The sequence below is a fragment of the Euprymna scolopes genome, chromosome 3 (assembly GCF_053919585.1).
Source record: "Euprymna scolopes isolate OS-2025 chromosome 3, ASM5391958v1, whole genome shotgun sequence".
NCBI classification, from domain to species: Eukaryota; Metazoa; Mollusca; class Cephalopoda; order Sepiida; family Sepiolidae; genus Euprymna; species Euprymna scolopes.
In genome coordinates, this window is record NC_136484.1 from 64,385,424 (window position 1) to 64,410,190 (window position 24,767).

Here is a 24,767-nt window from a genome sequence, read left to right on the forward strand (position 1 = left end):
TCCTAGACCATTTCCTGTAAGGTTCTATGCTATTTTGGCCACTCCATTAGGATATGACTTCCTATATAGTGTATAGGCTCATTATAACTGTTTCACGTTCATGGATCTCATAGCCTAAAAAATGGTTAGAGGACACAAACACTCAAGATTTCTAATATTAATTTAATAGTGGAAAGTTCGTTCAATCGACATAATTTAAAAGCTTGTTTTCAGTTCATTATAAAATTCATTATTACTAGAAATTTTGAATTGTAAGCCATGTCTAAATTTTGAATTGTAAGCCATGTCTAAATTTTGAATTGTAAGCCATGTCTAAATTTTGAATTGTAAGCCATGTCTAAATTTTGAATTGTAAGCCATGTCTAAATTTTGAATTGTAAGCCATGTTTTAGAAGATGGAAAAGAGTAACTGATCTGTATTAGTTTTGAATTTTAAAAGTTTGCAGACAAAGAGCAAAGATTTTTGTCGTGTGGATATGAATAATTATGTGCAAGAATTCTAAAAAATCCAATATTTTTATTGCACAATGACAATTTCTGATTGATTGCTAGAAAAATTTGATTGCCCAGTTCCTATCGCCAGTGTCTATAAGAAGAACCTTCCAATTTTCAACATTGTGATCCTAGACCTTTAAAGATACTCCTCATAAGTAAGCAATAGAGTAAACAGGTCTTGTGTTGACTTTCGATAGCCTCATCACTTTTGCTTCCTCACCATGTTTTGTCCATCCATGAATGATGTTTCTGACAAAAGAGAAACAATTGCTGCTTTCAGTGTCGGTTGTTCTTTTGAATGAATTTTATGCTGAAATTTTCAATCTTTTCATAATCACCGTGAATATATTTCATTAACCCTTATTCTCGAGTGGTTTTGACCTTAATAAGTGGTATCTCATTAGTAAAGGATTGTGCTAACAGATCAGATTGTTTGAAGATAGTGCCTTCCTGGCCTAAAACGCGCCAAACATTGTTTTTAATATTTTTCCTTTCCCTTTTCAAAACTCAATCATGTGGTGCAAAGTAAAAACAAAAACAATTTGCCTCTAAAAAATAATCAAACCAAACACCATGAATAAATATTTGAAGACATAAAGAAGTTGAAGCATAAAAAGTTTTCCAAAATTACTGGATTTAGCATTAAATAATTAGAAAAGGGTTGATATGCCATAAAACAAAAGTACCAAACCAAACAACATGAATAAATATTTGAATTCATAAAGAACTTGAAGCATAAAAACTTTTTTCTCAAATCACAATCAGAACTTAAAATTACTGGATTCAGCACTAAATAATCAGAAAAGGGTTGATATGCCGTAAAATAACGAATAGATAAAAGTCGAACGAATTCAATAATTAGTAAAGAACAAAAGTTGTGATCACAGTTTCTTAATAGATTAATAAATAAATATTTTTTTTAGAAGCATGTCGACGCTAGAATTTTAACCTCTCAATTGATATCTCTTGCTGTTAGGTGATTAATTCTATGAAGATTCATGTCCCTAGGCCCTTTTCTTAAAAAATACTTCCCCCCCCCCCGAGTATTACAGTACTTACACTCTCTGGATCAGATTAGTGTTAGGGAGGGGCGGATCATGAACACTATAGAAATAAAAAAAATATTTTTCTCATGATTCAAGTTCCAAAATCAATACACAATTTCAATGATTTTTACTCGATTTTCAGACTGTTAACTATTAAAATGATAGGACGATTCCAATATCTTTCCGATTCCGATACGATTACCGATTCCGATTATTTATAAATCTCTCAATATTTAACAATGGAGTTCTTATTTATTCCCGCTTACCGTAAAAAAAACATGTTAAAAGTGCAGATATTTTCTCCAATGTAAGAATACACGTGCGGAGGGTAGATTTTAGTTTTATTGGTAGTTTAAAATCAATCAATGTTTATTATTTTATTATTTCTGCCAACAGGGGGAATAAAAAGACAACTAAAAGAACCGTTTTCAACATTGAAAAATAGTCACAAATTCTTCTGACTCTCATACCTCGAAAATGTCCGATTTTTCCGATTCCGACTAATCGTCTTAACATCATAACATATTTTGAACCTTATTCTTTGTTTCTTTTGACTGAGTTCGACTGTTCTTGTGACGGACATTTCCACTGCGCCTCACTTTGATTTTTAACGATTTGAAATTTTTTATTACAATTGATTACTTCAGATTACCACTAATGTGTATTTTTTCGACTTTCTGATGAAAGGTAGATGTTGGAGTAATAGCCTAGCTTATTTATATCTACTCTTGTAAAAGATATTTTGTTTGGAAATTGCTATTAAATCAGAGAATGATATAATCTGGAATTTTATATTTACTTGTTAAAAGTTCCATTAGGTACTTTAAATATTAAGCTTCACTGATTGAGATTGTCGGACTGACTTCCTCATCTTGGTTGTTATTGTCACAACGTTTCGGCCTCCGGCCTTCGTCAGGTGTTTTGTATCGAACTGGGGAACCGTTTGTTAGGAGTCTCGAACCCAACCCTTTATTATTATTACTAGGCTTTGGAACATAGTTGCTGATTTTCTGTTTTTTGAATGTTACTTTTTCACTGCCTTCGTTCAGGATTGAGTAACTGTAAACTTTTATACAACGTCTAGGACCACTCGGCCATATCTCACTAGGACAATTCTTAGGTTTAACATTAACAAAAACCAACTATGTTGTTATTCAAGGTTTTCTCTCTCTATCAGAGGTGTCCAAATTGCATTCAGCTCTATGCTTGGTTAGCTCAGTAGGTTGTTATGTCCGAGCATGTGAGCTGTTTCTTTAAGTTTTCTCACTTTCCAGTGGGTCTCTCTGTTTATTATTTTTACTTCATCCCATAGGGGGCGATGGTCCCCCCTCTCCATCCAGACATGGTTGGCTATACCCGATTTTTCCGTCTCCCCTTTAGTTACTGCTTTTCGGTGTTCTTCCACCCTTACTTTAAGGGGGCGGCATGTTTCACCCTTGTAAACCTTTCTGCAACTGCATGGGATGGAGTATATGCAGTTTTTGGTCATGTTCTCCTCCATGCGGGGCTTCACTCGTACCAGGTGTCTTCTGAGTGTTGACTCGCTCTTGAATACCGTCCTGATGTTGTAGGGGGCACATATTCTCTGAATCTTTTCGGAGATGCCTCGTATGTATGGTAGACAGACCGTTGGAGGTTTTTGGGTTTCATTCTCCTCTCTTATACTATTAACACGTCTGGTGGATAGTATGCTATCGGGGTAGTTACGACGGAGGGTATTCTTCAACCTGACCATTTCTTGGTGGTATGTAATGGTGTCACTACTTATTGCCTCTGCTTGATGTTATAAGCAGCGTGCGATTCCATGTTTGATACTGTATGGGTGATGGGAGTTGAAGTTAAGGTATTGTCCAGTAAAGGTAGGCTTGCGATATACGGATGTCTTAAACCCATGCTCTGTGCATGATATGAGTATATCAAGGAAGGCCAGTTGGTTATCTTTATCTTTCTCCATTGTGAACTGTATCGATGGTCTTATTGAGTTCACATGGTCTAGGAGAGCCTGGATGTCTTCCTGATGGGGCCAGAGTATGAAGGTGTCATCAACGTATCTTAGCCATATGGTGGGCTTTAAGGGAGCTGAACCTAAGGCCATGTCTTCGAAGTATTCCATGTATATGTTCGCCATCACTGGTGATAATGGCGAGCCCATAGCTAGCCCCTCCTCTTGTCGATATAGGTCAGTACCCATTTTGAAGTAGGTTGTTTCTATGCAGAATGTCAGCATTTCCATTAAATTTGGCAATGGTACACATGTGCGCTCTTCTATGGAGAGGTCTGCAGCTAGTTTGTCTTAAATTACTGCTAGTGCCTCACTAGTTGGGACTTTAGTGAACAGGCTAAGCACATCTAGGCTTACCATTTGGTTTGTACTGATGGGTGCTCCCTTGATCAGTTCTGTGAAGTGGGCAGAATTATTTACATGTGTTGCTGACTTGCCTGCTAATGGGTTTATTATATCCACAAGGTACCTGCTCAGTGGGTGGCATGCTGAGCCTCGGCAGCTCACTATGGGTCTGAGTGGAATACCGTCTTTGTGTATCTTGGGGAGACCGTACATATGTGGTAGCTTACTGTAATGCTGGACCAGCTGTCTATATCTCATCGGAGCGATGTGTTCCTTGTTTTTGGTAAGGATTTGTAAAAGCTCTCTTTCGGTTTTCAAAGTTGGGTCCTTCTTTATTTTACCGTAGCTACCATCTGCGATTAGGCCTGCCATTTTATTTTGAAAACGTTGTGACAATAACAACCAAGATGAGGAAGTCAGTCCGACAATCTCAATCAATGAAAACACTTCATCTCAAAATTACAGGCAATTACTATTAAGCTTATCGTTTTTGTTTTTTTCAATTTTTTGCTTTGGAGAATTCTATTTAAATATATCTGAACTATATGAATTTACTTCCAAGACTATATATATACTTATATATATAAAGAGTGTAGCCAGCAATAATTGTTGATTTTAAACACTTTTGTCATTTTTTAATATTGAATATTTTCATAACGCGAATCACAACCATTACTAAATATATATATATATATATATATATATATATATATATATATATATATATGTGTGTGTGTGTATATGTATATATGTTTGTATGTATATATATGTGTGTGTATGTGTATATGTATGAGTGTATATATATATATATGTGTATATATATGTATGTATGTATGTGTATATGTATATGTGTATATATATGTATATGTATATGTATGTATATATATATATATATATATATGTATATATATAGCAGAACTGGTAAATAGTGAAAACTTGAAGAAGGTGCTCAATACTATTGCAGAGCAAATACATATTTTTCTATTTTATTACCGTTTTATCTGTTTAGTTACACATGTTTCCGCTACTGAATCGTATTAACGATCCAGTAACTTCGTCAGACTTGGACAGAAGTTGACTACATATGTGCATACAAGTTTAGTTTCAACGGGCCATCATAACAACAGTTGGTATAATGGCTAGATGAGGCTTCCTTTTGAATGAGATCACTGCTGAAACCTGTATGCACATATGTAGCCAATAAGGTTTGCAGAAATAAAGGAATTTATACTATATATATATCAAAACTAGAATCGAAAAGTTAAAATGAATGTAATCATTTTTTTTCTTCTATAAGCTAAGACTTTCGACATCTAAAAATGTCTTCATCGAAGGAAGGCGCTTTCTTTTATGTTCTACTTTTCCTCATTTGATTGGTATTAATCCCGGGTGATCCTCCTGTTGAGATTAATATTTCAAGTAACATGTAAGTCAAGGACGAGTGATGCGTTGTGCTTAGTGGCACGTGTTTGCATAAAGAAATGTTTACATCTCATGAAACACAATACATATATGAATATTTCGACTAGAAATTGGAAGCAACCATTGACGCAGTTTGGAAATGAATAGAATCATTTATTATCTTTCATTTTATATATTGGACGAACAATTAAAAATATAATAATAATAATAATAATAATTTTAAGTTAATTAATAAATAAAAACATATGTTAAGTTATTACTAAATTGGTAAACTGGTGTACATGATGTTTAACGATTATGAGGAAATAAAACCTAGGTAAGGTTATTGATCGCACAACAACAACAACAGCAGCAATAATAATAATAATAATAATAATAATAATAATAATAATACCACCATCACCATCACCACAGGTTGTTTTCAAGGAGAGATCCTTTATGACCTGTGCTAAAGCTCCTTGTGAGCCAACAATAATGATTCTATTCATTTTACAATGCATCATTTTTGGTTTTCAAGTGCTACCTTAAATATTCATACACACGTTGCTTCTTGAGATGTGAACATTACTTACGCACACACACGCACACAGGCAATTATAAAATATATACTAATAATATATATATATGTTTTTTTTTCTGATTGGCACGATTAATTAAGCTCAATGAAAACGCTTTAACACTTTCAGGGCATATATATATATATCAGTAGTTTACACTTCCAAAGTCAAAAGAATATATACTTATATTTTTTCTTTCATAATAATTTATTTTTTCATACACGTGTTTCTCTGGATAACGTACGAACACCAAACAACATTAGAGACAGTTAATATTTTCCTCGACATACATATGTGTGTGTGTACATATATATATGTATATAATTATAAAACTCTATGGACCTTGCCTGCTTGCTTGCATCTTGTCTCCGACATCGGATGGTTCCATCTTTTAACAAAGGGATGACAGATGAATATATATATATATATATATATATATATATATATATATATATATGAACAAATGATTAATAAAACATGTTAATAAACATCTTGAAAAAGAGTTAAAAAACATATTTAATTTTAAAAAAAGAAAGCACAAGATAAGTGGATAGTCCTTAATCCGCGGAGTTTCGAAGAAATACTCTCCTTCTCATCCGAGGGCAGGAATTAGCAAAATGCAGGATCGGATTTTGCATATAAAAGTATTTAATGAAACAACAAGTAAGTCACAGATCTTACTTGGTTAAAAAAAAGGGTGAGGTAAGGGGAATAGGAGGTAAAAGAAAAATGATAAAAAGATTTCACATGAATGGATAGTCCGGTGAAGGGTAAAAAATCCAAGAATGGTAAAATCCAAAACGGTCGAATTTAAAATTTCCAATCCAATGGGTAAATTCCAAATGGTCCAAAATGATCCAAAAGGCAGAGTTCCTTATATATATATCAATTTAAATTTTATGACGTGAAATGGTTAAATTTCAAATTTAGGATTTTTATTATATGCAAGACAAAGAATACATTTCAATACATATATCTATACTGTACATATTACTAAATTTTCATTTATTTGCTCTATCTAGTATATTGACTAATTTTTATTTAGCTAGGATTGTCTTTATAAAATATTACAGCCAATAATATTTTGTAAGACTAATAATCACTGGATTTCCATACCAGTAGATCTATTGCATTACACTATTCTGAAGAACTCGAATCGAATCTAAAACATACAAATCTCCACCCTTATTCCTTAGTCTCAGAGCCACGCTCATACACACACACACACACACACACACACACACACACACGTGTGTCTGTGTATATGAGCGTGGCTCTGAGACTAAGGAATAAGGGTAGAGATTTGTATGTTTTAGATTCGATTCGAGCTGATGGTATCTAGTCGGTATCATGTCATATATATATATATATATATATATATATATATATATATATATATATATATAATTTAGTTTTGATCTCACTACCATATATTAGGTTCAATATATAATAATCGATAGAGAATTGTCTTTATAATGATAAACACGTAATCTGCATGAATTATACTATCATATATAAACAAATCTTACAACCGGGGGACCTGCTAGTGCATATATATATATATATATATATATATATATATATATATATATAATGTTATTATTATTATTTTTTGCCATACTTTATGAATGAATTTAGTTATTTATACGAAAGTGCATTTTTACCTACATGCGAGTTGGGAATAATTTTCCCTTTGACCAATTGAGAACTCCCAAATATGGTGCGGCATAGGTATTGTTTTTATAATATAACTTTATCCACTGACACGTTCTGATGACTTGTAGACGACGAAACATGTGCCAGTGGATAATTATATTTTAAAACACACACACACACACATATATATATATATATATATATATATTATATTTTAATTATATATATATTATATTTTAAAACACACACACACATATATATATATATATATATATATATATATATATATATATATATATATATATAGTGAATTGGAAATATCTCTTACGGCTCTACACACTCACCAATATTTTTACTAGTACTTTGAATAAATTCACTTTCATTGGAAGAATCCTACATAAAGCAAAACATGTCATGGCTATAAAGATTTTGAAATAAACTATAGTTTTCTCTTGTTAAATGTTGGTGAACTAAGTTATGCCAGATAGCGGTACCACCGATGGCACCCTAAAGGGAAAAGAGGTGAAGACCCAACAGAGCAGATGTGTATGCGATTTGGACAACACCAGCCTCTGTTTAAAGACATAAAAAAGCAGCTAAGTAGCAGACACAGTCTTGAAATACTGAATTTCGTTGTAATTAATCTGAACCTACAAGTTTATAGCTCCCTTGAAACCCTAAAACTAGGAATAAAACGTATCCAATCTGAAAACAAAACCCTAACCCTAACACTAGCCCCGCACGATGTTAAATCTGCATATAAAAAACATGCACATATTCATTTCGCATCTTAATTCTCAAAGATTGATTTCTTGAAAAAAAAAAAAAATGTGTGTTTTTTTAACCTATTTTCTACAGTATTTTATTCTCGTGTTGCTGTGTTCGTCTTAAAGTTTGTAATATGGCAGAAACTGTTTTCACAGCAATGAACATGCCACATATTTGCACAGACCTGCACGTGGTTCTGATTTAGTGTAGACCAACACTGAAGCACATGTTTTCTGTGAGAGAGGAAGAAAGAAAAAAAAAAAGGATATACACGTCCTCCTGTTGCATACCGTCTTGTATTATATAGAAAGGTAAAAGAAAAATGGAAAACGACCAGAATTTCGCATTATTTGGATTCTTCGGACTACTGTTCTCATCTTGAGTGCCATTTTCACAGCATTTCGGTCTATGTAACCTCCGACTTTCTTCAGATGTATCTTGTCGAACTCTGGAATTAGGACGCAAGGATCCGTGGTACAGTGGTAGGAGTACTTGGAAAAAACTCAATTGCAAAAGTGAAAATCTCTTGAAGGTTGAAGGTTCAGTCCTCAGTGTGGATGACCAAAAAATATAATTGTGAATTTCTTAGGCCCTCTAGCCAATCATGGCTGACGGAACGAGAGCATGCTACTACCGTGAAGTAAACAAAGGGTTCCGTTCGAAATTCCGTCCAGATTCCAGAGTTCGACAAGTACAAATAAGGAAGGTCAGAGGTTACATTGACCGAAACGTTGTGAAAATGATATTCAAGATAAGAACAGTAGTTCGAAGATTACAAATAATACGAATAACTAATCCTCATCTCAAAAATTCATATTTATTATCAGTATCTCGTGAAAAAGTAAAAAAAATAGCGATTGCAATTCCATTTGCATTTCATGAAATTTAAAAACCTCAGGCGACTGTCAATAAACATTTCTCTCCTCTTTTGTGCAATCCTGAAGGTATGGCTGCATTTAATTTTAATTAGGGCACAAAAAAAGAATGGTGTTAGTATGTATTAGTAATCACTTGCCTTACCAAAAGCGCATGATGTGATACACGGTTAAGTTTATAGTTAAAAACGATCATTCTTTTTAAAATTCGAATATTTATTTTGTTGTAGCCTTGCAGACAATTTGAACGATCACAGTGATATGGTTAATAAAAAGTGAATTATCAAAAGTATGTTACTGAAGTAAACGTCATGATTCTGCGGAGAGTCAAGCCAGCGCTTCTAAAGGAGGAGCCCTCTGGCCTTTAGAAATTGCCTGAGCAGCCCTGTCAGAATTCTCTAGTCAGGGCGCCTCAAGCAGTAAGTAATAAACTTATTCCACTCGAAAGACGGGAAGCAAGATCTGGAAAGGTGGACCTCCTAGGGGTACGCAGAATGAATGCCTCAGCCCATCAGATAAAAAGCTACCAAAATGACCCACTTTCTTCTGACTGATTGTCGAACTCAGAATCTTCTTTGGCATGTATCAACAGTCGGAATGAGCAGCAGTCAATAAATGGCGTGAATTGCTGTAATTTACTTCCTTCCCACTTCAGGAATATGTAATACAAGGTCGGAAGGTGGGGACAATCAAGCCAGCACTTCTAAAGGAGGAAATTCTGTCATTTTAAAAATTGCTTGGACAGCTCTGTCGGCATTCCTCAGTTAGGGCGCTCAGTTAGTAAGCAATAAACTTACTCCTCCCAGAAGACAAGAGGGAAAGTCTGAGAGGGCGGGCCGTTTAGTGGTACTTGGAACGAACGGCTCAGACTGTCAGATAAAAGGTCACCGAAATGACCCAGTTTCTGCTGAAATGATTAAGGAAATCAGAATCTCAATTGACATCTACTAGTGATCGAAGCGAGTGGCCAAACAAATGAATCACTACTCAGTAACATGTCAAATATAACTATATTTATATTCCTCGGGAAAGTCAATTATTCCAGGACAAGGTGTATCAGCTTATCCCATTAACTATTCATTTATATTAAAAAGAAAAAAAAAATAATGTTATATAGTCTATAGAATTATTTTTTAAAAAAAATCTTCACTTTAAAAATACTATGATATTATATTCCTTATTTTTAACTATTTTTGTTAAAAATCAAATTTTGTTTTCGTTTAAAAATCAAAGACGTTTTAATTATACCTCGTACAAATGATCATTTTATTAATTTGATAATTAACATTTATAGCGATTATAATTAAGATTTCATTAAAAATTGAGGGAAAATTTCAACGTTAATAAAAATGTTAATTTCATTAAATGTTTTATCTAAAATAATATTTGAAATGGAAAAAAGTGTTACTACTTTTTTTTTTTTACCAAATCTCATATTTTTATAGAACGCTTTATAATGATAATTTTATGGATGTTGAAAATGTACAAATAAAAATTCATGAATAAAGAAAGAACAAAAGGTACGATTGCAAAATTAATTAATGGTATTTAGGGTCCAAACCTTTTCAATTATGGTCTTAATTAAAGCTGTCCGAAGTTTATAGAAATGCATTTACAAATTATGAGATAATATGAAGTCATCAAGGTTTATGACTTCATGGAATCTGTTTTTTTTATTTTGCTTTGTTAATTTAAATTTTTTTTTTTTTGCGATCAGAATTGCTGTTATCATCCAATTATCAAGAAAAATCGATTTAAAAACCAGTTTTATTCTTTATGATTATATTATCATTATAAATCGTTATTACGGCATTATACGATGTGCTCCATATCTATTTTTAGTCAGAGAGCTAAAAGGGATAGGGAACATGAAGACAATCAAGATAATACCAATAATTGTAGGAGCACTAGAAACAATAAAAAGAAAAAAAAACTTAGAAAAAAGAATAGGGGAAATTGGAGTCAGTGAGCAGGCTGAGAAAATACAATGAATAACGATAATGAAAACGGCTTGAATGTTAAGGCAACCCCTCAAATGAAGAAAGTAATGTACATGTTACAAATGCTAGCCGGGCGTATAGAAATTGCAACAGAAGTAAAACAAAAAGATAGAGGAGTACCACGTGGAACAAAAAAAAAAGAAACTGAAACCAACAAATTGTAAGTTAATTACTCCTGCTCAAAAAATAAGTGTAGTGACGGCATGAATTGGCATTGCACCAAAAAGCGGATAAGCATCAGGGAATATGGAAAGATCAAGGAGAGAATGCACTGACTAGTGGATGAATAACCATTGGATGAGTGTGAAGCAGATTGGAGCCTTGGAGGAGGCTTATTGCCACCCACATTCCAGTGAAGGCTAATGGTCATTTCCAGCAAGAAGTCAATAACAGGCGACTGTTACAATGATGCAAATTCACTTGCAAAGGTTATCGAAATAGGTGAAGAGTACTGGAAATAAAAATGACAGAAAATGAAAAGGGGGAAAGAGAAGCAGCTACGTGAACGATTTATAAGAATGATCAGGGAAGAGATACACAAAAACATGTGGAGATGGCTTCGAAGAGGACACTTAAATAGAGAAATGAAATCACTACTAACAACTACACTGAAAAACGCAATAAGAATAAATTATATCAAATCCAAATTAGATTAAGCCAAGGAAAACAATAAACGTAGGCTCACTGAACAAAGAGACGAAATAGTCAATTATATTCAATTATATTCAATTATAGTCAATTATATAGTGAATGCAGCAAACTAGCCCTACAAAAAAAAAAAGAATATAAAAACAACCAGGATTGTATAAGAAAGTTAGTCCACTGGAAACGACACAAACGTTTTCCTTTGAGATAGACACAAAATGGAGACAATATTGGAAAATGAAAAATACAAAATCCTCTTGGATGTGGAGGTACAGACAGGAAAACTCATCCAAGCAAGAAGATGAGACGTAATAATAGTCACCAAGAATGAAAATCTCTGAAAAATAGTAAATTTCGCCATCACAGCTGTTCGCAGAGTGAAGATTATGGAGGCAGAAAAACGAAGCAAATTCATGGAACTTGCCAAAGAATTGAAGAGTATATGGAACAGGAAGAAAATCACTATAATATCAATAATTGTAGTTGCACTAGGAACCATACGAAAGACCTGGAAAAAACTGAGAAGAAATTAGACCTCCATTGAAAGGGTGTGGAGAGCTCTGGAACCTTAGGCAGGAGAAAGAAGAAGGTACTGCCATTTAATTTCAGTGAAGGCCTTGATCATTGTCAATGAGTGAGAAATCAATGGTAAATTGCTGTTGTGATAACACAAAATGATTTGCAACCTTTATCGAAAACTGCAAAGAATGCTAGAAATTTGAAAGAACTTGTTACTCAAACTCCAAGGAATGTCATTCGTTGTTGTTGTCAATGGGGAAGACGTGATGATCACTTAAATGTGAGAACTCCTAGTGAGTAAATAGTCATGATGATAATAATAACATAGATATATAACATTATATAGATATATAAGCATTAAAATAATAACATGAAAGACCCAGCATTGCTATAAAATAGTTATGAAGGCTTTAAGAGAATTTAAAGATCATGGAAGGAAAGTATCATGCAGACCACCATTGGAAGGGCACAGAGAGTACTAAAATCTTAAATAAGTTCATTGTTACTCAAGTCATTGTCCATTAATGCAAGAATTAAGTGATTTCCAGAGAAGATTGAAAGAAGCAAAATTGTTGAAAATCTGCGGACACTTGCTATCACTTGTTCTCCAAGAAGCACCATCTACTTTTCTCTGGGATTGATTAATGGTAAATACCTGAATTAAAACTACGAGTAACAAATAAGACCATTTGTATGTGTATATCTATTCTATATATAAACACTGAAATAATCAGTCTGTTTGTTTGCTTTTTACACGCTCCCTATGCACAAAATGCACGAAACCCATACTAATTATAAAAAGAAATAGAGAATTTTTTTTATAGTTCAATAAGATTTGAAACTAACATGCGTTGGTCAATTTCCAATCTAACCACTAGACTCAGACGTTGAGACCAAACAAGCAGAAAAGAGATAATCTTCTCTGTTGAACTTTACACAGAAAATAGTGAGATATTTTTGTTATATTTCTGAAGTTTTTAGAAGGGGATTAATAATTTGGATTATTGTTCTCATCTGGAGTGTTATTGGCACAACGTTTTGATCGATGTAACTTTCGATCTTCTTCAGGTGTTCTTATTGATCTCTGGAATCTTTCTGTCCAACTGAGGGATCTAAAAATAATTTCGATGGAACCCTTTATTTAATCAACAAGATTAGCATACTGTCGTTCCATCGGCTATCACCGGGTAGAAGTCTGAAGCAATTTGCAAGTGTATTCTTAGCGTCGTCTTCACTTAGGATTGAACATGCAACCTCTAAAAGAGTATTACTTAAAACGTAATTATATAGTTAGTACTTTATTCGTTGTTCAATGGGTCATTGCGGATAATACTCAAGATATGAACAGTAGTTTGAATAACCCAAATAGTACCGTTTTTTGCTGTTCAGCAGATATTTGTTTTGTTTTTTAGTTTTTATTTTTTCAAATAAGAATTTGTAAATTTCCTTTACAATTTAATCTTACAGAGAAAACAATTAAAACCAGTGAAGCTTACATGGTCCCCCGTGAGTGCACAGTGGACGAGGCATAAAAAAACTGTTCAGCATTTGCCGCCCCCCCCCCCATTTAACCCCAAAAGTCCCCAGGGGATATCAAATCCTGATGAAAATGAACAAACGGTGCAGTTTTAGGCCTTAGCATATGTAAATTTGAGTTCTGCACCATGAAAAAGAAACGACTACGTCCATCATTTGCCCCCCCTCCTCATTTGGCTCTAAAAGTCCCCAAAGTCTTAACATATTTAAATTTGACTTCAGCACCATGCAAAACTGCTAAATAGACATACACAGAAAATTTTGGACAAATATGGTAAAATAGCGCCAAAAATGGAGCGTTTTTATTAGCACTAAAAGAGCCCCTGGGACACACCCAGAAGTTATGACAAAGTATAGACAAACAAAATTATATAGAAATCAGTCAGTTACAACTTTTTAGAAAGTTTGATAAAAATCCAAGGCATCAATTTTTTTTAATAAACAGAAAAATGTCATTTTTTGCCATTTTGACCTAAAAGGCACCTCTAGGGGGTAACCAGAGTTTTTCAGGAAAATCCGTTCTGTTACTTTTTTACTCATATCATGTTTAATGTTTGTGTAAAATTTCTAAAAATCAAAGGCGTAGTTATTGAGAAAAGTGCAAACAGACTAACGGACAAGGGTGAAGTTTCAGGTTCGCCCTCTTTTGTCGGGGGGACTAATAGACGAAACTGTAAACTTAACAAATAAGTGGCACCTCTCTTAACGATTTATACTGTGTCTTTGTAGCGTAAGTGGAATCTCTATTTCTTGTACTACATAAAAGTCACTTTGTGCGTGTGTGTGGGGGGGAGGAGTTCATTCCTCATAGGTTAAGCCTATCTGTTACAAATTTCACACAAAGGTAATTTATATGTCTGGCAGTGTTCTTAGATATGTTTTGTACAGAAATTCATCTGATAAGTATCAGAAATCGAAAAAAATCCGATCTTAATAAGTTTTCTCTCTTATAGATAAAAAAAAATTTTTGCAGGAGAATATTTTGCATTATACTGACCAAGGGAGATAATCAAATAACAGCAAATCATTTCTTCTTAAAAAAAAAAAACAAAAAAAACATTCATTATAATCTGGAGATACAGCTTAGTGGTATAGCATTCGACTACAGATGGAATGATCCCCTGTTCAAGCCCGGGTGTACCTCACCATTTTATTTAAAATTTTTCTTATTAATGTGTCCAATTTATGATAAAAGAAGAGGTACCATTTAAAATCGCCGCAAATCATTTCTTCGTTTGCACATTTTAAAAGTAAACATTAATCAAAAGTGGCTTTTCCGGGACATTCATCGTCAAACCCAAATATCAGCTGACATGATATTGTAAACAAACACAGACGGAATTTGATGAACGACATATCATTATTATTTAATTTATTTATTTATTTGCGAATTAGTCCACCGGGCAATAAATACATGAATTAAAATATCATGTTTAAGTGTATTGTATGACCGGGCAACGAATGTGACCAGCTAGTAATATATATATATATATATATATATATATATATGTTTGTGTGTGTTTTATTTCGTATATTAAATACTTAGTTGCACAAAAGCTAATCGATAAACATTATTTATTTAATGATTAGAAATAATCTATTACTGTTTTTATTTGAAGAAAACATTTACTGATTACAAAGTTGCTTCTAAAGCTGTATTTTTCCGAGGTCAAGTAGAGAGGTGTTTGTGAAGTAGGCATTTGGATATATACATACGTGTAAGCTTGTTGCCTACGTGTCTGCTTGTTTTTATTGGCTTACTTATAAAGTAGAAGATACTAGGGGCATTCAATAAATAATGCCCTTGGTTAAGTTCTCATAGTAAAGCAACGAAACTTGACACAGTTATTGATCTTTCTTTACATAGAAACCACCCAAATTTATGCATTTCTCTCACGTGGAGCCCGTTTTTTGTAGCACATTCGATGTTGGTCCTCCAACCACGATGTGACTTTGAAAATCATCTGGGAAACACATTCCTTTCAAACACAATTTCATGGTTGAGAAGTGGTGAAAATCAGGGGGCTCAAGGTCAGGAGAATAGAGGGAAGGGAAGAATTTCATAACCACACACCTATGCTTCTGCTCTGCTGACATGCTTGTTGTCGCTTAGAGCATTGTTTTGTAGGAAGAGGATGCCTTTGCTGATCTTGTCTAGCCTCTTAATATTATTAGCTTTTTTTTATTTCTTCAAAAGTAAAGCATAATAGGCTCCTGTAATTATGATATTCTTTGTCAGGAAATCTGTCCTCACTCCATCCATCCAGCGTGGCCATAGCCGAGATTGAACTCACTAAATGAGTTTGTAGTGTAATTCAAATTTTGTCATTAGCTGAATACTTGATACTTCGCCAGGATTATCATGGCTATTTTTTATCGTGACATCACTAGATGGAGTGCCTACCATGGCTTAAGAGAGTTCCATCTACCCCCAAGAGAAGGATAGATAGCGCCAGTTTCTAAACCTGGTATTTAACCTCGCGGTACATACAGCGTATCACCTTCCCAAATGGTTACCCATCTTGAACCAGTCAGGCTCAATACTGCTTAACTTCAGTTCTCTGTCATCACTACTCCATCCTGGTCCCAGAAAATTGTGCAAATGAACTTGCCAGTGGAAGACTGCACCTTTGCCTTTTTTTTTTTTTTTTTGGAGGCGGTGAGTTGAAGTGGTTCTACTGTATTAGCTGGGTTTTAGTCTCTGGATTATAGTGATAGACCAAGATTTCAACGTATGTAATCAGTACTTTAAAAAACTGTGACTCATCTTCTTGGCTCATTTCCAAATTCATCCTCAAGCACTCAATACGTTCTCGCATCTGCAAAAGTGTTAGCAACCTGGAAATTCATCTTACAGATTCCTTATGCATATGCAAATCGTCATGAATGATAGTTTCCAGAGACCCTTTTGGACTATTTGGTAAATAGTCATGCAGTGGCATTAAAAAAAATGGCAGCCTTAACTTGACTGACAGATGCCTTATCAATTACAGAAAAGAGGGTTACCATTTCTTTTTAAGTCTCTGGCCATATTTGAATTAATGATACCATCGATTTACAAGGTCATATAATGGGCCATCATTACCATACGTTTATTTAATTTCATCAAAATGTTTCTTAGGTGTGCATTTTTCTCAAATAGAAAAAAAACAGATCACTGTATGTCACCCAGTAGGCTCCATTTCACACTTGACTAAGTTCAAACACCTGTAAATCAGAAACCACAATTAGTTCAGAGCTGTAATTTGCCACATAACCTGGAGATATATAGATCATTACACATGCAAAATTTCAGCTTACAAAATTTCAGACAAATAAAAAGTGGGTTAGGGGCATCATTTATTGAACGCCTGATCAGCATTATCATCGATACATACAGGTTTCACTGATGTTTCATGTGATCTATAAGTTGATTTCTTTTTTTTTTCCTGGCATTTGATTATTTCCCTTTCACGGTTGGAAGATATAATATGAGGTTGAAAAATGGGATTTGAAATGTCAGTGTCCTAGAGGAAAAGCGCGCTAGCCAAACAAAAATTGCTTGAGCAGCCCCGACAACATTCTCCAGTGATTAGCAATAAACTTACCCTTTCTCTAAAAGTAAGTAGTAAGTCTGGGGCCAAGTGGAGCTCCTGAAACTGCCCAGGACTGACATTGAACAAGCTGTCCTCAAAATTGGCAGATATTTTACCGATTTGATTTCGGTATGAATTTAATAGTGATCCACAATATGTGATAGTCCTTAATGTTTGCATGTGATGTTTTTATATAGAGATAGCTAGTATGAATGCTGATCAAATTTTGAAGCGAACGGTATCACAGGTTAGTTTGATGAGTTAATATCTTTTGTGATTCTAGCTTCATTGCTGATTATAATGATATTATCGTCATCATATGTTCTAAGGTTCTTAGTTTGCTGATCTGCTTATATACATTGAAAAAGATTTTCACCCGAAAGCAGCAATTTTCCCCCCTCTATCAGAAACATCGACTAGCTACAATAACTATATACGAATTCCCCCACTCTCTATCTGTACCTAAATTTAAACGCACATTCCATAGACAAAGCTTCTTTCCCAGAACTACCTGTCTGTGGAACCCTGTTCTGCTGGTCTGATTCCTGGTTGAATATAACACAGTAGCCTTCAAGTCTAATATAAACAAGTTCCTGTTGAGCCTTCTCCACAAATAATCAAATTCTACCCAATTTACACCATTAATGATTACTACACTACTACCTATCATTTATTAACTATTATCTTCGAGTGACCTTCGGGCCTTCAGAAGTGGCGACTCCCAAGTAAAAGTAAAAAAAAAAATTTTAAATAAGATCAATCTTTCTACTCTCATTGCGAAAAATATGCAATTTTTCACTTAATAAGAATCTGTCAACTTCTTCATTTTGGAGAAAATTACTGTGGTCGTCCAATTTCTTTTATCTAACTTCTTCCCCACCTCCCCCCTTTTTTACAGCAGCATTCTTCTACCAAAAGTCCATTATTCGATTCCTAGTTTTACATATGTAGAGAATCTATACGAATTCAATGGTTTCATTAGATATAACTACGTAGGAATGAATATATTCTAATTTTCAGTGATACAAAAAAATTAAATGAATGATTGGAAATCTATAATATAAATCTCACCTGTCTGTTTAAATGTATGTATATATGTATGCCTAAATCTTTCAACAGATGCGACGGGTTTTCACGAGATCAGAGATCGGTATCGTTTTGGAGCTTCACCTCGACAAATATCGAAAAATTAATTCCTTCACCCTCAACTGGTCACTTTTCTACAGGGACAGGTCGATTTTTTCGCAGATATTTTCGAAAGCCATACCCTTTTTTTTGATTGACAAGCTTTAATTTAAACCTTAGCCACTTCTGGTTTGGCGAGGGACACAACAGCAAAGATGTCACTTTTTTTTTTCACGTTCTTTTCCTCCTTTGCGTTACGGGTTAGAGCCTGCCTGCCACCACTTTTTTTAAATTTTTTTGCTCAACACACACCTCCAAACACCCGGGAAACGCCGGGCACCCAGGCTAGTATACAAGAAAATAGACACATCTAATGGAGAGATAGAAAAAAAAAGAAGAGGTAAGCACAGATACAGTATGAAAGGGAGATAATTGATAGATTTACAGAGGAAATTACAGTTACCACTATTAAAATGTAAATAAAATCAATGTCAACATGCAGGGATTAACTAAATTCTCTCGCCCATACTTTTCAATACGTAAGAAGTTTTGTGATAAAGATCAAATTTTACAAAGTAAAAATAAATAAACAACAACATAAAACCGATATATGGACTGCAATATTCTACTTATTATGAGATATGTCCTCTTTCTTCAAAAATAAGTTATCAATTCTTTTTTTTTCTTTTTTTTTACTTTTTTTTAAACAAAATATGACAGTTTATTGAAATAAGCTATTTCTTACTAAATCTCTTTTACTGAACTTGCATTTTTATTTCTTTCTTTCGTCAGAGTCAGCAACAGCTGTTTACACGGTTATCTCCCTTTTCTATTTTCATAAGATAAACAATGTCATTGCAAAGCATCATCGCGGGCTTTTTTCTTTTCTTTTCATTTTTCTGCAATTGTTTGGCCATCAGAGTATAAATTATCAATAGAATGTTTGATTTACATTTCGTTTCAAACCAATTTATCGACATCTGTCTGGAAAACATATCTCCTTTTCTTTCTTCTTGTTGATATTCAAGAACCTTCTGTCCAAGAGGTGCGTTTTATCTGTTACGAAATTCTAAGCTTCTCTAAGTCGCATCTTATCAATACCATATTTTTGATGGGTCCTTCAGATAGATGAGTTTGTTTTACATACACATACATACATACATATATACATAATACAAGGAATTGCTAAAACAATTGTGACATATAAAATCAGCCTAAAAATGTACTTGCGGATATGTGATTGTCCTAATGAATACAGTCATGAACTATGGAATCGGCTACACCGAATTCGAATCCTATAGGATCTATTGTATTTAATTATGCATTAATAATACTTTTTTTCGTGTGTGTCTTTTTACTGTTGAATTATCATTTATCAAGGCCAAGAGGACATGGGTTAATGAGATGAAAGATTGTCAGCTGAAAGATGAGGGACAATAATAGTATGAACAAAGTTTGGATTATGGGGTAAGCTGATCAGTTATACTGAATTCAAATCTTTGTCCTATGCATAGAGGATAGGTTGTGTACTGATGCGGGATATCCATTTGTTGATTAAGGCATATTGTTACAAAATATACAGTGCACACTAAAAAAAATCACTTTTTTCTTTCTTTTTTTTTTTTTTACATGGTAGTCACCACTTAGCAAGGCCCAGAAGATACTCGGGGATAAGGGTTATTGCATGTACAGTAATCAATGGGATAATATCGGAGTAATCGTTAGAAATGGAGATTTGATAAAGTGTCTTACTTAAGAGGACGGTTTATGAGGAATTTGTTTATGTTGGACTTGAAGACATCCAAGTTGTAGTCAGGTGGGAAACAGGCAAAAGAGAGTTCCACAGGCGTGCGCTTCTAAGAAAGAAGCTTTGTTCATGGAATCTACGTTTTGATTTAGGCACAGATAAAGAGTGGGGAAAATTATTGACAGTGGGTTCAACTAGACGGGTGTTTTTCGTGAAATATTGGTGAGGGGGGACCAGAGAAACAAAGACAGGCTCGCAACACCTCTTCTGTGGGAGAGAGGTTGCTGGGAAGAGAAAAAGGCATCCCCCACTAAGCTACGAAGTCTATTTTGTACTCTATCAAGGCAGGATGGGCTGTTTTTAGCAGCTCCATCCCAGATGTGGCAGCAGTACTCCATCCTTGGACGTACTTGGCTTTTATATAGATAGAGAATTGCCTCAGCAATGAGATATCTACTGGAGTGGTAGAAGGATCCCACCATTTTTCCAGCGACCTTGGCAACAGACTTGATGTACGTGTTCCATTTCAGATCAGAAGTAAAGGTAAATTCCAGAAGCTTGTCAAAACATGGAGCCTCCCCAAGATGAGCGCCATCCATTTTAATTGATGCCAGATGGGGATCAGAGCGTTGATGATGTAAAGATAGGAGCTTGGTTCTTCATTAATAAGAATAAGTTCGCTTTTAATGTTTACATTTTTCTTATGTTTAAAACAGGGTTTTTTATTATTGTCTTTTATTATGTGCTAGAATTAATAAAAACCAATATTACTATAAGTTGTGACTCTATCATGTAATCTATAATGAATAAGATAAGACAAACTGAACACACATATATAAACAGATATAAAATATCCGAAACTCCTAGAGGCGATGAAGGCACTTGGTGAACATATATATATATTACAATTGAAACATGCGAGCATGAAAAGTAATATGGTTAAGCTTAAACATGGAAAAGTAAAGGATTAATTGTTAAAACTGGAAAAGAATAGGATAAGATATTCTATTAAACATATAATAAATTTATGACTTAAAATATTGCAGCATTGAGAATTGATTATATAATGTTATAAATTTAATTTAAAAAAAAAATGCTGCAATATTTTAAGTTATAAATTTATTATATTTTTTACTAGAATATCTTGTCCTTTTCTTTTCCAGTTTTAACAACTAGTCCTTTACTTTTCCGTGCTTAAGTTTAACCGTATTTTTTGTCAAGCTCGCATTTTTCGTTTGTAATCCATGATTTTTCTAGGCTTTCAGTAAATTCACTTGTTCTTTGTTTAAGTCTTATTTCTTTTTGCCCCCATAAACATAGCATGCACATATGTAATAACAATGTACAGCACTCGTCTGCTTTCAACAAAATCCCCCCCATTATCTCCCTTTCATTCTTTCATTTTCAATTGTTACTTCTCTTTTCGCTCACCTCATTACGTTTTTTTACGATTTTGAACACCAGTAAATTCATCATAACTTTTGTTTTACTGAAGGAAAATTGAAATTTTTTTTTTCATAATATAGTTGAGAAAATGATCTATAAACTATAATTGTTTGAAATTTGGTTGAAAAATGAGTGAGCGGTTAAGCTTTAAAGCAGTTCTAAATGCCTAAAACTGCCACTTAACCATATATTCAAACACGGTAGTGTTTGAATATATGGTTAATATATGGTTGAATGATTTAATAAAGTTCAACGTTTGTGTGTGTCTATCTGTATGTACATGAATAGGCTCCTGTATGGTTTATTACAATACTAAACTGACCACATACATTGATAGAAGATAAACTCACCCTCCAATAACACCACCACCACCAAGAACTATGCATGCTCACACCATTTCACATAAAGCTATCAAATTTGACTGGATAACCCACCATGGGGAAGGGAAGGTTTTGACAGGTTACACCGCTCACCCTCACCAACAGTGGTAGGGATCCGCTTATACCTGGAAACCCTGTGCACACTCACATCATTTGATTTACACTCGTAGAGTTACCAAATAATCTGCTATGAGGTGGGAGGAGGTTTTATATGGATTGCACCGCTTACCTTCACCAATGGCATAGGGGCTCCACTTACAAATGGGAATCCTATGGACGCTCACATCATTTGATGTAAAGCTACCGAACTTGCCATAATAAATCCACCATGAGACTAAATGGAGAACCCTAATTAATGTTCATACGTTTGTGTCAAAGATTCCAACTACTGCCGCCTCATGTTCGTTTGAGGGGATTGCTTTGGTTTTGATATCTCAAAAATTTAAAACTATCTCTTTACACCGACACTAAATCAATCATCTGACATCTATAAATATAAAAGCGAAAATGTGTGTGTTTATCTATGTCAGTGCACTTTTGTGTATGTCCGCAAAAGGCTTTTTTCCATGAAGCAATTGGTCAGCTTCTACTTAAAACTTTTTATGTCATGACAAAATCATAATATCTATTATCAAACAATGGGGGTCGCCTGTCTATTTAATTTGCCTGACTTTTAAAAGCTAAATATTCCACATTTTTGGATCACCGCATGTGGATTCGGCTTTTTCATATAAAAAAAGTAAAACTAATTCAAAGCTTAAAACAGCGCGATTGCCGCGAACGTCCAAAAGCAATCAGTTTTGATCAATGCGGAGTTTCTCCTTATATCAGACAATTCCTATTCAATTTGGACAATTCCCTTTTATTGGGAGCTGTTCCCCCCCCCACAACATCTTGGGGGAAAAAAAAACTACCCCGCAGTAAATTAAAAAACTGTCCCGCAGTGAAAGTTGACCTCATTAAGTCATTAAGTATGGGCACCTGCCAATTCTTAATACTTAAATAAATTCAAAGATCTTTTCGTTACTATTTCTTGCTGGCTGAGCGGTTAACGTCGCATGTGTTTTTTCACACTTTATTTTCTAACTTCGCCTCAAAGCTTCGGGTTCGATCCTTCCTACTTACCTACCAAAACTTTTTTAACCCCCCCCCGACACAAACACACTAGCAAGAAATCTTCGCTTATTCTTTTGTTTTGATTTACCCAAAACCACACACACCTCTAAACACCCGGGTAATGCCGGGTACCCCCGCTTGTCTATAATATGTATAAATGTATGTATGTTTGTATGTCTGTTTAAAACTTTTGGCAGAGGCAATGGATTTTCATGAGATCGGTATCGTTTTGAAGCGTGACCCTTTGGACGACAAACCTCGAAAAATTGGCTAAAAATAATAATTCTTCTGGGCAGTTTTCTACAGGGTCGTTTTTTTCACAGATACTTTCGAAAGTCATCCCCTCCTTTCGATTGTCTAGCCTTAATTTAAATATACGTCACTTCCCGTTTGGTGATAGATACAACAGCAAAGATGTCACTTTTTTTTCGTTTTTTTTTTTCACATTCTTTTCCTCCTATGTGGTACGGGTTCAAGCCTGCCTGCCTACTACTTACTGTTTTTTTTTTTTTTTTGCACAACACATACCTCCAAACATCCGGGCAACGCCAGACACCCAGGCTAGTGTACCTATAATTAAAAAATAATCACATTTTTGTTTGAAAGCATGCACGGAAATGATAAACAATTATTTCAGTTCATGTTTAACATTTCGCTCTTCAATTAATAAGTCTAAATTAATAAATAAGGTTTAAATTGTGAATTAGTACAACTTATTGCAGTATAGAGAATATTCTAGATTTTAATCTAACCAAAATGTAGTGATTATTAATTATTTTAGAAATTTCATTGGCGATTTTATACAAAAGTCATATAATCGATTTTTGAAACAGATTATTTATATTCCAAACAAATTATTTATATCTCATGTATTTTTATGTTAAAAAAATGTTGTATTTTGAATCTATAGAGTAAGAGACAACGAAATGGAGTTTCATTATATATGATAATAAACAACTTTATTTGCCATCTTCGTTAGTAGCGTAAGTAGAAGAGGAATGAGTTAGTATGATAGTTCTGTGTTCATGCGTAAAGATAGATTTAAGTATTGGCGGCTTGTTGGGGAAGGAACAGTTTGGTTTACACATATTTATAGCTAGTAGTCGCCGGGACAAAGGAAGCCGGTTAAAGAAGAAAGAAAGAGCAAAGTCTTCAGTGTATTTATGTATGTAGGAGCGTGCGTCCTATAGCATGATAAACAAAATTCGTTTGGGTACCGCACGTGGAAACAAATGGGAGTTAGAAGGTCGCCATTTTAGCTTTTAGTACTCACGTTCAGCCTGGAGCTAACGTCTGCTGCCCGGCAGGGTCAAGATGAAATAGAGTTCAGAGTTTCAGATTTATATATTCTGTCACGTGATTGAGAGCGGGCTTATGATTGGGCAAGCCAGGGAGAAAATGGATTTAAAATTTCGAGTCGAGAGAATTAGCTTCTGCCTGTGATTGTAACGAGTTTCGGCTGCTACAAATCTACTAAGTCATTAACTAATCCAATTACAACTTTTCATATAA